We start from the raw sequence: 15,957 nt of genomic DNA, 5'->3' as shown, positions 1-15,957 counted from the left end.
ATCATCTAAAACACGAACACGTCCCACCCGTTCATCCCATACGGCTTTACTTTACTTACTTTAACACCGCTTCATATGTTAATTCCTTATCTAATTTAATGGTCCACATATCACACTCTGTACTTAGCAATATTCTCTTTACAAAAATGGAAAGGATAACTTTAATTCATTTTAATAGTTGAACAATAGGATCAGAGTATCGCACCTGACTTTACTCATCATTTAAATGCAATAAGGATTTGGTTGGGTTCGCCATATGCAGGTTGACCCAGGAGGAGATGTCAGTATTCAGGGATATGACAGAAAAATGATCTGAAGCAAAAACGTTGTACAGACACATGCCCTATTACGAATGGTATCCGGGATAGAATACTTTAATGCACATTAGGGGTTCGGCTAGTGGTGTGCACGTCTGTTTCTTAGCCACCCGTCATCTTCTTAGATCTGTCCAATGCCTAGCAAGAAATGAATTTAGATGTAGTATGAGTACAACGTGGTTGAATACTCTGATATGTATAAAAATAAATCCTGTCTCTTCCATGAAATAAGTCAGCTTGAATTTTGAACTCTTCGAATGTATTGTATAATCTCAGTGACGTGTCCATCAGTGATGGGGAAAAGTAAACAGTCCAGGTATGTGGAACAAACAAAAATCTGTTGAACACAATTTCCACAAAAATACTCTCCACAGTGAAATAAAAGAAAGAATGGTTCTTTAATAAGTGAAACCAATTAGATACTAGTCCATCAGAAAGGGAATCAGAACAAGTGTTGGTTCGTAAACAATGCAGCCACGTAGGCTTCCAGGACCGCAAATTACATAAATGAGTTCTCTGACACTCAGAACAGTTACATAGGCTTCAGTGAAGACAATCTTAAAGTGTCAGGAGCTTTACGTTAAAAACTGTGAATTAAGTTTCTGTAGTCACACGCTCTTTGATGAGCGGTGTCTTGAAGTCCTAGTAAGGTTAGGTTAAAACAGAAAAATAATTTTGCCATTACAGTTTTAAAACCGAAATCCATATCCAAGCTTCAGGCAAGAAGAATAAACACTGAATAACTCTTATGGTGTAATTCAGTGAATAAGTATTAAGAGCCAACAGTAATCATATATACGACTTCTCTAACAAGGATCAAAACTTCAAATCTGACACTGTCTTACCGACTAGAAGAACAACAAGCTGCTGACCATTAAAAGTCCCATCTGAGGAGGTGGCATGCTGTCCAGAAATCGATGGCCCAGTCCTTGGCATGGCGTGGTAGAGATCTTCAGGTTGCAGGCTGACCGATATGTTTGGGGCTGTTTTGGCATGTGACATGGTGGAAACATGAAGAGGTGCAGTTTGCCGACGACCTCTACCGTCGCCTTGTACGCAGCCTCCTAACCTATCCAAAGTGTTATTGACACCATCTGATGGTCTGGTCCTGGAATTCTGGAGCTGCGAAGTTCAGTGTCGTCTGCACTGTATGGGCTGAACTGGCTGCAACATTAATGACAAATAATTTGTGTGTGGTGCCACAGGAGCCTGATGCCTAGGGCGCCACTTAACTCAGAACGTGCAGGCTTTTAATGTAATGGAAGAAAAGTCCTGATATATACTACCAACCCTTTGGCATTCTAGCTGAATAAAAGCCACCAAATCTACAGACTCGAATAAAAATAAAAAAAATTAATTCCACACTGTACACATTTCAAAAATATCAGGGCAAAATTTTCTTTGTACTGAACACGACGTGGCAGCGAACACACCCAAAGACGAAGTTCACTCTCTCCAAGAGACAACAATGACGGTAAATCCACATGTGAAGTTACTTGTACGATAATTAGCTTGATTTGCCCAATATCCAAAATGTTAAAATAAAAGTTGTTAAAACATGAACAGCATACACTAAATAAATTCAAATACCTCCGTCCTTAGACTGTCGAAAGACGTGACTGTCCGTACCCAGTCTCAACAACGAAGTGCCTCCTACCCGGAAACCATCCCTCGCTTACCCGTGGTGGGGGTAACAACCACAGATGGCCAATTGTCAACATAACTATGACTACCTGCTCACACCCTATTCAGATGTTCAAATTGAACCACTCTGCTTTCTGACTAAGCTACTGCCATTGGCAAAACCAGAAGACTACAGATACTGTCCACTTTAAGAAACTCACATTTACTCATCTCTGTTATACATACTGGATTAAATAATAAGAAAGGTGTGTAGGAAGGACATAGGTGCATAAATTTCACAGTAAATATCGAGAGTAAAACGACTAACTTCCTATTGAGAAACATGATATTTTGACTTATAGCGAGTGGTAATGCAACACAAGAGAGATTTGCATTTTTTTTGGTTTTTTTGTTTTTTTGAGCCATCAGTATTCTGACCGGTTTGATGGAGCTCACCACGAATTTCTCTTCTGTGCTAACCTCTTCATCTCAGAATAGCAGTTGCAAGGTACGTCCTCAGTTATTTGCTGGATGTAATCTAATCTCTGTCTTCCTCTACAGGTTTTGCCCTCTACAGCTCCCTCTAGTACTATGGAAGTCATTCCCTGATACCTTAACAGATATTTTATCATCCTGTCCCTTCTCCTTGTTAGTGTTTTCCACATATTTGTTTCCTCTCCGAGTCTGTGCAGAACCTTGTCATTCGTTATCAGTCCACCTAATTTTCAACATCCGTTGTAGCACCATATCTCAAGTGCTTCGATTCTCTTCTCCTCCGGTTTTCCCACAATCCATGTTTCAATACTACACAATACATTTGCAGAAATATGTGTGATATGGATCTGATGGATCCGCTGCAACACACCTTATCTCCTGAAAATAAAGTATGTCAGAACTAACCTTGCTGAGAAAGGTTAATACCTTATATATGTTGAAGTACAACTTAGAGAGAAGTCGAAACGTATCATACATTGATAATAATCGACCAATGCAACATTAGTTCAACTAATGATTCAGTAAAATTTTAAGTAGTAGCATTTTCTACAAATTACAACAAGATGAAGTTACAAAGCATACAACATCACGCTGATGCTTCTGAAGGTTAATGTGCTTGTGCATTAAATGGAGCAGTATAATGTAAAAATGTAATTTAAAGATACTTCGCAACAAAAAATGATGATGCCACATGTATACTAGAATTACAAGTTCAAGAGCAGAGTGTACAGAATTTATGAAAGAAAAACTGATCGAACTCGGTAATTTATTTAAAAAGTAGTCGAAATTATATGTAAATGTGTAAAACTGAAAGATATATTCTACTATACAACTGCTCTGTATGTCAAATACAAAATTTATGGACAAAAAATTATTATATCGTGTTTGCACTGTGAATTAAAATGTTGTGACTACGGTGTGTACAAAAAAAATCAGTTAATATCATAGTAAAACATTTGCACAACTAATAACAGAAACGTGCAAGATTTTAACAATAGCTGTAAGGCACTAATAAATGAAGACTAGCCACGCACTTGGTCAGTGGCTTCAAATGTCTGTCGTGTGATATCTGTCTGTTAGCCACGTTAGCGGTTACAAAATGATGTTATTTAGCACTCGAAGTTAATATAGCTGTCAAATGGCACGTCATTAATAACAGTAAAAAATATGCATTACATATCTCTCTAACCAATGATGGTCGAACTTGGCAAACGCTGATGGTAAACTATACACGTATTCACATGAAAACTACAAGTCGCACTGCATTTACACATCACAGTTCATTGTTCACACTAGACAATGCGACGTATTCGGCTGTTTGGAAGTCAGGTTATGAAGGGGTTGGCGCAATTTCTCGGTTGAAACGGACAGTTGATCTGCGCCGGTCACTTCTGCCCATCGTGGCGCACCTGAAGATGTCTGTATGACTTCGACCGCATTGCCCGCCACCTACTCTTTAGCCGAAAACATCACAATGTGTCAAAACGGTTTGATCTCAACAGGCACAAGTGACAATGCACCATCGTGCTCAGGGGATACCCAGATAATGCCTCTTCTCATCATCAGGTTGACTTTTGTCCGTCAATTACAGAATAAACTACTGGTAAGCTTAAGTATTCGTACCGAACTGCATGTACTCCCTATTTTTATGACAGGCAACTACTGTTGTGGCACTACATAGAGTTAAGAGGCATACAGATTACATGATCTTAGGAAGAACTTCGCTTACAGCTGGTAAAATTGTTGTTCATTAAAACACGACGGATTTCGCCGCTTTAGGCGCTCCATGAGGTGAACCTACACGGTAAAAAGCAAATTACAGTATCACCACGTTATATATTAGAATATGTAAAGAAATGTCTGATATATACTCACAGCATTAAAAGATCATAGGCATACCCATCACTCCTTAACAAAATTTAGTATTCAGAGGATATTGTCAATACTATGGAGAGCGAAAGGTAAATAAGACATGCCCCATTCTTTAAAATTTGCCTGGATCTTAAAAGGAAAAGAGAAAATATTTTATAGCGAGTGGACGCTAAATGTTTTTAAATAAAAGAGGCCGGATTGGCGATAAATAGTTGTCACTGCTAACATGGTTACGAAAATTACTATGTGAAAATAATCAGACGGCAGTGTCTTACCAGTGTGACAGCAGGGAAGCTCGGTGCAGGGCAAGGCAAAAGCGGTCCGCGCGGGCGACAAAGAGAGACTAGCTGACTGGCTGAACAGAAGCTGTCTATGTGGACAGCGTGACGTCCTATACTTATGAATAACAGCGCTGGCTCGCTACCTTTTCAAGCGAGAATTACATACTAGCATCTAATCATACAAACAATCTAAATTAGTCAGAATGCTATGCTGCTTTAATTGGAATTGGTTATTTAACGTATTTTCTTTTTTATGTCTAAAAATTTCCACATTCGCTAATATATTCAAAATATAGCTTTATTTTTTTGCGAAGTATTTTTAAATTTTCTGAAGGGCTTGTGAGTCTGTGACTCTCATCGCGTAAGTACGCTGTTACTGCAGATCGCAAGTTATCTAAGTTAAGGTGTTCCTAAAATCTTATTCAAAATGTCCTACCGGTTTGTCCTGTATATTTCTGAGGGCAATCATTGTATGTAATGCACTATACACCCGCTTCATTATATTTATTCACCACAGCTTTTTCCTTGTGCTCTGAGCACTATGGGACTCAACTGCTGAGGTCATTAGTCGTTTCCTTGTGCCTGAAAATGTAAAAGACGCTGGAATAATGTTTTTGGACCTCATACGTCTGCCAGTTTTTTTTCAAATATCGTACCTAGATGTAGTATTCTACAAAAAACAGAGCGTTCCTTTGTCTACTCGGCTGGTCTCAGCGTTACAAAATCTGCTTTAATAACATGTACGCAAATATACCTATTGTTCATGTCTGGCAGTTTTTCTGATATTGCACCGAGATATAAAGCACTCTGTCATCAGGCCACAAGTGGCCCATCGGGACCATCCGACCGCCGTGTCATCCTCAGATGAGGATGCGGATAGGAGGGGCGTGTGGTCAGCACACCGCTCTTCCGGTCGTTACGATGGTATTCTTTGACCGGAGTCGCTACTATGCGGTCGAGTAGCTCCTCAATTGGCATCACGAGGCTGAGTGCACCCCGAAAAATGGCAACAGCACATGGCGGCCCGGATGGTCACCCACCCAAGTGCCGGCAACGCCCAATAGCGCTTACCTTCGGTGATATGACGGGAACCGGTGTATCCACTACGGCAAGGCCGTTGCCGCACAGAGATACAGTATTCTACAAAAAAATAAGGGCATTCCTTTGTCTGCTCCGCTGGTCTAAGCGTTACAAAATCTGATTCAATAACATGTATGCAAATATACCTATTGTTCAGGTGCAAAGTATTATCGCGGTGAGTGAGCGCCTTTTCGGGGATACTATCTAAGGAGACTGGTTTTATTAAAAATTGTTTCATCTTTTAATTATTTTAAATTCGGGGATGATTTTTATTCACAACACGGAGGTTTATTCATAGGCTTTCCACGTGCCTATCGCATAGCAAATATTTTTACGACGAACTTTGAGCAAGAATTTATGGTAAAACTCCCTGAACATGCTAGAAAGTTAATTTTAGGGAATAGTTATATTAGCTATGTTTTGATATTATATGATAGTAATAATGTTGAAAGTGACCAGTTTCTTCGGGATCTAAATAGTTTGAAAAATAAGATATAGTTAACTGAAGAGTGCACTGAGAATCACTCTTTACCGTTTTTGGACCTCAAAGCGACCGTAAAAAACAGGCTTCGATATTTACCGAAAGCCATCCACGACAGATCTTGTCATACACAGGCAGCCATGTCACCCAATGAAACATAAAACCGCAGGATTTCGAGCCATGTTAAACTGAATGTGGGAAGTGCCCCTTACCAGAGAAGCTCAAGTGGCTGAATATGAGGACATACAGTATATAGCGTATCAGAACGGTTACGATCCAGAATTTGTTAACGCAAGGAACAAGAGTATACTGAAAATGAAAAAGCTTCTTCCCATAGCAGATTAGAGGCAGATTTTATAACACTTAGACCAGCTGAGCAGACAAAGGAATGTCCTATTTCTTGTAGAATACCATAAATGGGTGCAATATCCGAAAAAATTGACAGACGTATGAGACAGCAAAACATTATTCCAGCACTATTTTACATTTTCAGATCCATGCAGAAAACTCAGGCACAAGGAAAAAGTTGTGGTGAATAAATATAATGAAGCGGGTGTATACTGAATTACACGCAATGGTTGCACTAAGAAATAGTGGATAAACGGGTAGGACATTTCGAATAATATTTCAGGAACACCTCATCTTAAATAACCCCCGATCTGCATTAACCGCGCACTTACACGATGAAGACCACAGCATCACAATCCCTTGAGAAAATTTGAAAATAATTCACAAAACAGCACTATAGCATTCTGGCTAATTTCAATTGCTTGTATGATTACGTGCTATTATGTGACGAAATTCTGTACTGTTCTCGCTCGTAAAGGTAGCAACCCGGCGCTCCTAGTTATCAATATATGATGTCACACTGCCCACAAGGGTAGCTTCCGTTGCGCCAGCCAGCTAGTCCCTGTCGTTCGCCCGGGCCGCTTTTGCCTTGCACTGCATTGGGCTGCCTACTGTCACACTGGTAAGACACTACCACCTAGTACGTTCCACATAGTATTTTACAGGTGCCACGACTAATCATGTTAGCAGTTACAATTATTTATCGCCAATCCGGCCTCTATTATTCAAAAAATTTAGCGTCCATTCGTTATAAAATATTTTCTTTTTTCTTTTTAAGATCCAGTCAAATTTTAAAGAATGGGGCATGTCTTATCTATCTTTCACTCTCCATAGTATTGACGATATTCTCTGAATGCTAAATTTTGACTGGGAGTGATGGGTGTGCCCATGATCTTTTAACGCAGTGAGTATATTTTAAACATTCCTTTACTTATTTTAATATCCACTAAACGTGGTGATACTGTACTTTGCTTTTTACCATGTAGGTTTAACTGATGCAGCTTGAAGCCGCAGAAACTGTCGTGTTTTAATAAATAACAGTTTTACCTAGCTGCAAGTGGAGCTCTTCCTAACATCATGCCTTTCAACAGCTGCGGTTGTCGGGAATACAAAATAAGAGGTCCAGTGTGGGCTGTAGTTATCGTATAGTACCAAATTTGATGAATAGTACTGCGTCGATGCATAACTGTTTTATGCTGGGAAAAAATTTGTTCCAATTTTGGCCACAGTTGCAAATCTGGCGATGTGAATGCAAGAAAGGCGTATGAAGTTTTGCCATGTGTAATCTATTAGGAACGGGACGTGGGCAGAAAAGGTCAAACAAGTGAGAAAGGCATAATGTTCGTTTTATTATTAACTGCCTCTTACACAGTTTGTTCAACATGAGCACCGGAGATGTCGACAAGAAACTGTACAATGCTAGATTTGCACCTGGTGGCCAAAATTAACAAATCTACCAAAGTTCGCTACCACACGATAATTACAGCCTACACGAAACCTCCCTGAGTAGCTGCACGTTAATTATAACCACCCGGTACATGTGTCAGGTGCCGCTCCGCGTAAGTAGTGTAGCGATTCCCTCAGTAGTGTAGCTGGAGTAGACAGCAGCGCACACCCATGTAGTTGTGACGTCAGCAGCGGAAGTGTGGGTCCCTCCTAGTCCATTCCTTCCCCAGCTGCACATTGTTTCCGGAACCTCTGTCTTGCACAGCCCTGGCCAATGCACACAATGCATACCAGCCACTCAATGGAAGTTCCTCGAGGCTGCACGGGATTAGCCGAGCGGTCTGGGGCGCTGCAGTCATGGACTGGGCGGCTGGTCCCGGCGGAGGTTCGAGTCCTTCCTCGGGCATGGGTGTCTGTGTTTGTCCTTAGGATAATTTAGGTTAAGTGGTGTGTAAGCTTAGGGACTGATGACCTTAGCAGTTAAGTCCCATAAGATTTCCCACACATTTGAACATTTTGATGCTCCTCGAGTTCACCGAACGCGAGAAAGGTCCTCTCAAAGGCGCCGTATTTGGTTTTCATGAGCTTCCCTTTGCCATCTCGTACGCAAAACGGAAGTCTACACAATTGGTAACACAAATAAAAATACATATAAAATACAACTACACCTTCCTAGAGAAATTTAGTTTGGTTCCCTATCCTAATTTTCATAAAACATCAAGACTTTTCTTTCGTAAACAAGAGCATCAAAGATGTTCAAAAGATCTACACAACTGTGAGTCAGATTTACAGAAATTAAGAAAAATTGTACACATTATGAACCCTGATTAATTTCAATCATGTTGGATAAATGTTACTGATTGTTTTTCTTTATGCAGGACAAGAAACTGATACTGACTTAGCATGTGTTTCCATGGTCGACGCTATGGGAGGTATGGACACTACCTTATGTTCCCTTTACGTTCCACTGGATATTACTGTGGCAAATAATGATAGCTTTCAATAAAGTAATATTTCATTTAAAATCCAAAAATTTCAAGAAGGTAATTTGAGGTTAACAATCCTTACTATGCAAATCCAAATTTTTAAGAAGGTAATTTGAGGTTAACAATCCTTACTATGATGCAGACAATTAAAATTGCGACATGATAATATCGACAATAAAACCACATGGAAAGCACCTCATGCTTGCTTAAACAAATAAGCACGGAGTAGGTAGATGGAAGCGCCATTTATATCCTTTACGTAAAGAAATACTACAGAACGAATTTCTCATTCGTAAATCACATTGCAGTGTAGTTTGTATGAGAAAATATCAAAGCCAGCTGTGATTCCATAAGGGACCGCTGTGCACAGCGATCGTAGATTATTTTAAGGAGGGAGAGGAACACAGCATCTGTCGCAATCGCATCGGTTCTGTTTATTATCCTTGCATATTCAGATTTCAGCAATAAATTGCCATCTTCAGCGTATCTAAGTGAGTTACAATCTAACAAACTTTCTGCTATACCTGTCGTCCCCATAAAAGTCCCAGTCATCACATTGTATGGTGACCAACACATTTCCTATAGTATCCGGGAAAATATCCTCCCACTATTTGTAAATCTACAAATCCTAACCATTTCTTTCATAATTTTAAGGTTTGATGCACAATTTTTATTGTGCTTCGCCCATCAACGGGATTCAATTTGAGTTTCTCAAGCAAACTTCAGGAAACTTTGATGAAATTGTGATGCGTTGCGCCAGATACATGGAAAATTTGGTAACTGCTGCATTATAGGGCCATTGTTACCAGCACGAATCTAAAGTGTAACTACGTCCGATTCCTTACAAGACGGTTTATACAAAAGACAGCAGCACAAGTTCGCGCAGTGATATAGGCGCTTGAAAAATGGTTCAAATGGCTCTGAGCACTATGGGACTTAACATCTGAGGTCATCAGTCCCCTAGAACTTAGAATTACTTAAACCTAACTAACCTAAGGACATCACACACATCCATGCCCGAGGTAGGATTCGAACCTGCGACCGTAGCATTCGCGCGGTTCCGGACTGAAGCGCCTAGAACCGCTCGGTCACCACGACCGAAATAGGCGTTTTAAGCAAGTTAAGCAGGACGATCGCTCAAATCCCATTCTCGGCATCTGTATTTAGGTAGACGAATATCACAACGTTTCCATTCAAAGGACATAACCGATATCATTGTTCATTTTCTGTGGACCTACCTAACGACTATATAGCGCAAACCCTCCTTGATATGGAAAATGGTGTAATAAAGGGTTTTGCATCTTGTGCATCGATAGCAGTTAAATTTCCTGAGCGTGGTTATATTTTTCTACTCTTAGCACCGCAGTTACTAGACAAACTTTTCCGTGGCCTTCGTCGTATATTCGTCACAACGTTTTACGTCAACGTTCTCAATTTAGGATCGGAAAATACTTATCTTATTAGTTTTCCTGTGAGTTTCTTAGTGCATCATCCTAATTTCTTTCTGGTTCTCTGGTTCCCGTGCTGCCATTGAAACGGATCTGTCAGATCAATTTCATATAATTAAGTTATTTCTGTGTTTCGTTGTCACTAGCCACCTGTATTTAGCGGTAGCAAGCATCAGTACAGGAAACGAGTCGTTGTTCACAGTTGTCACATGTATATTTTGTGCACCTTTATCTTTCCCGCATACTTATCTTGTGGTTAATAAAGAATGTATGTTTGTGTCAGGTATGACTGCGTATTTATCGCTGTTGATGCCAATATATAGTCTGCTATAATACTTATGCCAACTTGCCTTGTTTACACAAAAAAACAGAAAATCACAGGTCCACCTGTGTTAATAGAACAGGTTGTTTATCACGGGTATACCATCAAGTTGGCAAGGGGTGTTTCATTCCTATCTAGATAGTCTCCACCCCAAACTCTCGTTTTGAAAGTGGGACCACTGGTCAACGACCACTGTCCAGTACTCCGTCGGTGATTCTAGGTAAGGACAGATGTGTTTTGGTAAACACTTTCCAGTGGCTACAGGAGTTGGAATGTTTTATAAATTAGCTATTATTGTGTTCAGTAACTGTGTTTCAGTTTTTCTATGTTAGTGCCATTATTCTATTCATTTTGGATGTAATTTTACAAGTGCGTAAATAATTATAGTGTCACTGAAAAGTACTTTGTGTGCAGACAGAACTGCTACAACGTGCGGTAACAGTTCAATGAAACTGTACCTCTTTTGAATGATTAATAAGGGCATCGCCAATGTATCATATAAATGCAAGGGATGTGATTGAATTTAACACGGTACTAAGTTTCTTACTTTTATGGGAATTTGAAAGCTTGTGCGTTTGTTCAGTCACATTCTCACATGGGCTACAGTATGGGGTGACGCCTTTTGTTATCTGTAATAATTACTCGTGCCTTCAGTGCTTGTTCAGTATACGTGGGGATTTCCGAATTAAGGTTTCTTTTGTGGTGAAATAGATGGGTTTTCCTTTTACATCCGACTACTCTGTACAATCACGTGCATGTCAGGTTTCACATTAGCTCATACTCGCATTAGTTAATGAACAATACTTAATTTTCTGTGTGAATAGGATGCCTATATATGGGAACGAATTTTACCCGTTTTCCTACTTTTGAATTTAATGTATTTTTCGTGGTTTGGCATCTGTCTATGATTGAGGTACCTCCTCTCTGCCGACTATACTGTTGTTCTTGCAGAAATTGTTTGCAGTGGAGAACATCATTTGCCATGCTTAGATAATGAGCGAACAAGCCTGTAACTGTTTCTCTTTGTATACCAACCCCATGCGTTGCCACGTCCAGTTTTCAGACCCTTCTAATTCATTGCTGTCCTCTGAACATTCATTCTCACAATAAGGGTCTAGCTTCCATGTATTAATGTGCCAATGTTTTACTTTATCAAGAGTGGGGACTAATTTATTTGTTAGTGTGTGCGTGTTTTGTGTTCCCCAAGATCGTATTTTACTTGTGAATTAATCCATTTAGCAACAATATTACAGTCCTCCACCAGATGCTAATTTAAATTCATGAATTGTAATTCACGACTGTATGACGAAACGAAAAAGAAACGAAACTCCGCTATCAGGGCTTGAAGACCACGCAATTTCGACCGCTGGCCAAGTCATCCCCTGCCACGTGGCGTCATGCGGATGTGATACGGAGGGGCACGGGATCAACGATCTGAGCTACCAGCCGCTGTCGATGCTTAGACCATGGAGCCCCTACCTGTCAACCAGGTAGCTTCTCAACAGGCATCACGAGGCTGATTTCACCCCAGTCCACTCCTACGAGCAAGAAAATATTCTTAGCAACTCGGGGAATAGCAGCTGGGCCCTCCGCATGTCAGACATCTATACTGACCACTCAGCTACTAAACAGATTGTGTTATTCCTTTGCCTAAATTGAATGCTGAATCAATATTATCAACAGCCTAAATTAAATGTTAATTAAATATTACTCACTGCCTAATTTAAATAATGAATACTTATTCCTAGTCAGCACAGCATACAGCTTTTACGCAACCTTCCACAGAAGAACTAACCATTTATATGGCAACCCTGCTCACAATAGTTTTTTTTAATCCTTCCAGAATTAGGAGGAACCATTTACCATTTCCACTCTTCGTTTCACTTTCGAGCGCATAATCGTATCATCATCTTAATTCTCCAGTGATTATTATAGTTTTTTCTGCTGCCATTATCATAAACGGACTTGATTGTAACCTCCTCCTACACTTTTAGAGCTATGTCTTTCCTTAAGCATTTCTCGTAAATTTCCACCAAGATATCATTTGTCAGGCCCTGATCATATATCTTTGCAAGTTCGATGTGAATGTAACGTGGAGCAGGGACTTTTACATACATTCTGTGACGAAAGCTGTACATATACTGACGAAATTACGGGAGGAATAGGGAATGCAGAGTTTCAATTTTTGAGAGCAGAAGAGGGAAATGTAGAAGAACTAGAGACTACGTAGACGAAAACCAAAGGATTTATTTTCCACTGTTTAGGGAATTTCACGCTCTTTAGTCTTGCTATACACTTATCGTGAAAAGACTCATTTCGGATGATAAATATGTAAATGTCGTGTGAGCAACGCCTCCCGTCGGGTAGACCGTTCGGCGGGTGCAAGTCTTTCGATTTGACGCCACTTCGGCGACTTTCGCGTGGATGGGGATGAAGTGATGGTGATTAGGATAACACAACACCCGGCTCTTGAGCGGAGAAAATCTCTGACCCAGCCGAGAATCGAACCCGGCCTCTTAGGATTGACATTCTGTCGCGCTGACCACTCAGCTACCGAGAGCGGATAGCTCGGATGATGACACGCATGCAGCTCCGAGGATTGTAACGTCTGACATGTGTTGAAGCAAGATTACCGCTTCATAATGGTCTTAAGGCCAATACTTCAATCGTGACATAAATAATCAACGGCGAATATGGTACCTTTTAAAAGTTCTACGTGGCTGTGTGCTCCCACCGTCAGAAGTTAACCTGCTGTCTGTGTGCTTGGATTTATGCGATTAAGCTACATATATGCAAATAGGGTTTGTCTTTAAGTATAAAGCAGAGCCATATTGAGCCGGCCGGTGTGGCCTAGCGGTTCTAGGTGCTTCAGTCTGGAACCGCGGGACCGCTACGCTCGCAGGTTCGAATCCTGCCCCGGGCCTGGATGTGTGTGACGTCCTTGGTTTAGTTAGGTTTAAGTAGTTGTGACGTCCTTAGTTTAGTTAGGTTTAAGTAGTTCTAAGTTCTAGGGGACTGATGGCCTCAGATGTTGAGTCCCATAGCGCTCAGAGCCACTTTTATGAGCTATATTGTATTATCGGTTAGTTTCAATTGCATAAAATTAATTTGAAAATTAAAACATCTTTTACTGTGATACTAAATGTTCCTGATGAATCGGTTTTCAGAATGAAGAGAATAAGTTTTCGGTGAGTTATTACTCAGACCAGGCTTGCAGGGCAGTATTAATATTAACAGAGATAGCAGTTGGGGGTCTAGAACATCATATAAACAGTTAATACACCCAATGTCCCTTTGTCAACATAACGGAAAGAATATTTCATACGTATGAGTACAAACTACGCATTTCAGAGTAGCCGCTTCCAAGATAATGGCGAAAAAGCAATGCTGTAACTGTACTGAGCGAAACGTGTGAGAAATGCACTAGTGTCAAATTGCAGTTGCTGCTCTCACGGTTACGTGGTAACCACAATTTGCTGAAGCCTAGTTTCGTTGCTTGAACTTTTCACCCCCACTCTGAGACAAAACTTGCTTGTCTCGGGGTCTAAACGTTGCCCTGATATTCAGTCTATGGCGTATTTACGTAAATTGAAAACCGGAACAGGTGCTTTGCAGACGTAACGGCTGGCTGTGTGTGTCACGTCGTTCCATGTGCCCAACCATCAGGCGCGACGCAGTTCTATCGACAAACGGTCGTCTGCGGAAGCGTGAGGTGCGCATATTGGGCCAATCAGAAGATTCCCTCTCCCCCCCTCACTCTCTCTCTCTCTCTCTGCCCAAGACGGCAGCGGCAGAGGTACCTCCAGCAACGCGCCCCACACAAAGAATTGCGTCGAGGCTCGGGGCGCTAGACACCTACAGTCTTGGAAAGCAAGTTATTGCGAGAACTAACGAGACTGAAGCCGAAGGAGTGCTGTTGCGCGTAGCTACATTCACAAAGGTGTCTCTTTTAGAGGTGAGAGTGCTGGAGCTTGCGTTCCGTCCTCTGACTCCCTTTCCCAATTAACGCTTTCTGTAGCTATTTAGAAATAATTTTAATGGCTCGAAAGTATACAAAGACGTCTACTGGGAGACACAACACGACAAAACTAGGTCATTGCAAGTACATGGAATACACGTACAGCGAGAACTGTTTCAGAAGGAGATGCCAAACAACTGGGTTAAAATAACGGTCTAGATGCAAATGATATCTCATTGATGACCGGTTTTGACTTAATTTAGAAATCATCCTCAGAAAATGAGCACTATAAGAGCCAAAATATCAGACTTACAGAAGGTTTGGTATGGCTTACGAGGAAACAAAATTTTAAATATTGATGTATGAAATTGCTCTTAAGATCAGGGTTGGCCTATTTTTATTATCATCGGTCTGCTAATATCGTTATATGATAACACTGTGTATACACTTGTTTAGGAACCCAAGTCACAAGTAGTCCACTCAAAACTCCTTCACCATCAACTACCTATCGTTACCATGGCTACAGCTGGCGTCCCCGTCTGTGTTTCTCTGATTCTCTAGCTGCCATTTTCGTCACCATGACTCCGTAGCAATATCATGTTCTCAGTACCTACTGCTATCACTACAGGGTATTATGCAACAGTTATACATTGATCTCTTAATATTTATATTACCTTTTCGCTTCATAAGTGACTTGTCATTGTATTATGTGCAAAGCAGTTCCAGCACAAAGACATTCTGTTGATATTCTTTCTTTACCACCTGCACGCCGCCATGTGGTAACTATGTTTTTCAGTTTTCCAGAAACCCGCTTAGTGGCTCTTCGAAGATATCGACTTGTACCGTTACCATGATTATAGTAAACATTCCTGTACTTCTCTCATTTATTAGCTGCCATCTTAGTCTCTGTTTTACCTTGACAACTGCGTCACTTCGTGTACGCATTGGAGGGCTTGCGTAGCAGTTTCGTGGTCATTATTCCAGTATTTTCATCATTTAATTCAATTATTTGCGACTTGTATGTCACGTTATGCTAGCATTACGGAAAATATCGGCAGGAAAATATTAAGAACGGCTTCTTTGTAATTCATACCAATGACAGTAGGTGGCACTCCATCATCTTTCGATCTGTAAGATCACTAATTTCAACACAAAAAAGACTACATGTCTGATGATGTGTAGCTATTTAATTGGTTTTATATTCCTACATAGTTTGCGAAAACTTATTTTGTAAATTCCATGCAGCATTAATATATCATATTTTGTGAAGCTTTTGCCACTGGGTGGGTCTGACGTAATC

The sequence above is a fragment of the Schistocerca americana genome, chromosome 4 (assembly GCF_021461395.2).
Source record: "Schistocerca americana isolate TAMUIC-IGC-003095 chromosome 4, iqSchAmer2.1, whole genome shotgun sequence".
Lineage (NCBI taxonomy): Eukaryota > Metazoa > Arthropoda > Insecta > Orthoptera > Acrididae > Schistocerca > Schistocerca americana.
The sequence above is the reverse complement of the archived record's forward strand: the minus strand, read 5'-3'. Positions refer to the sequence as shown.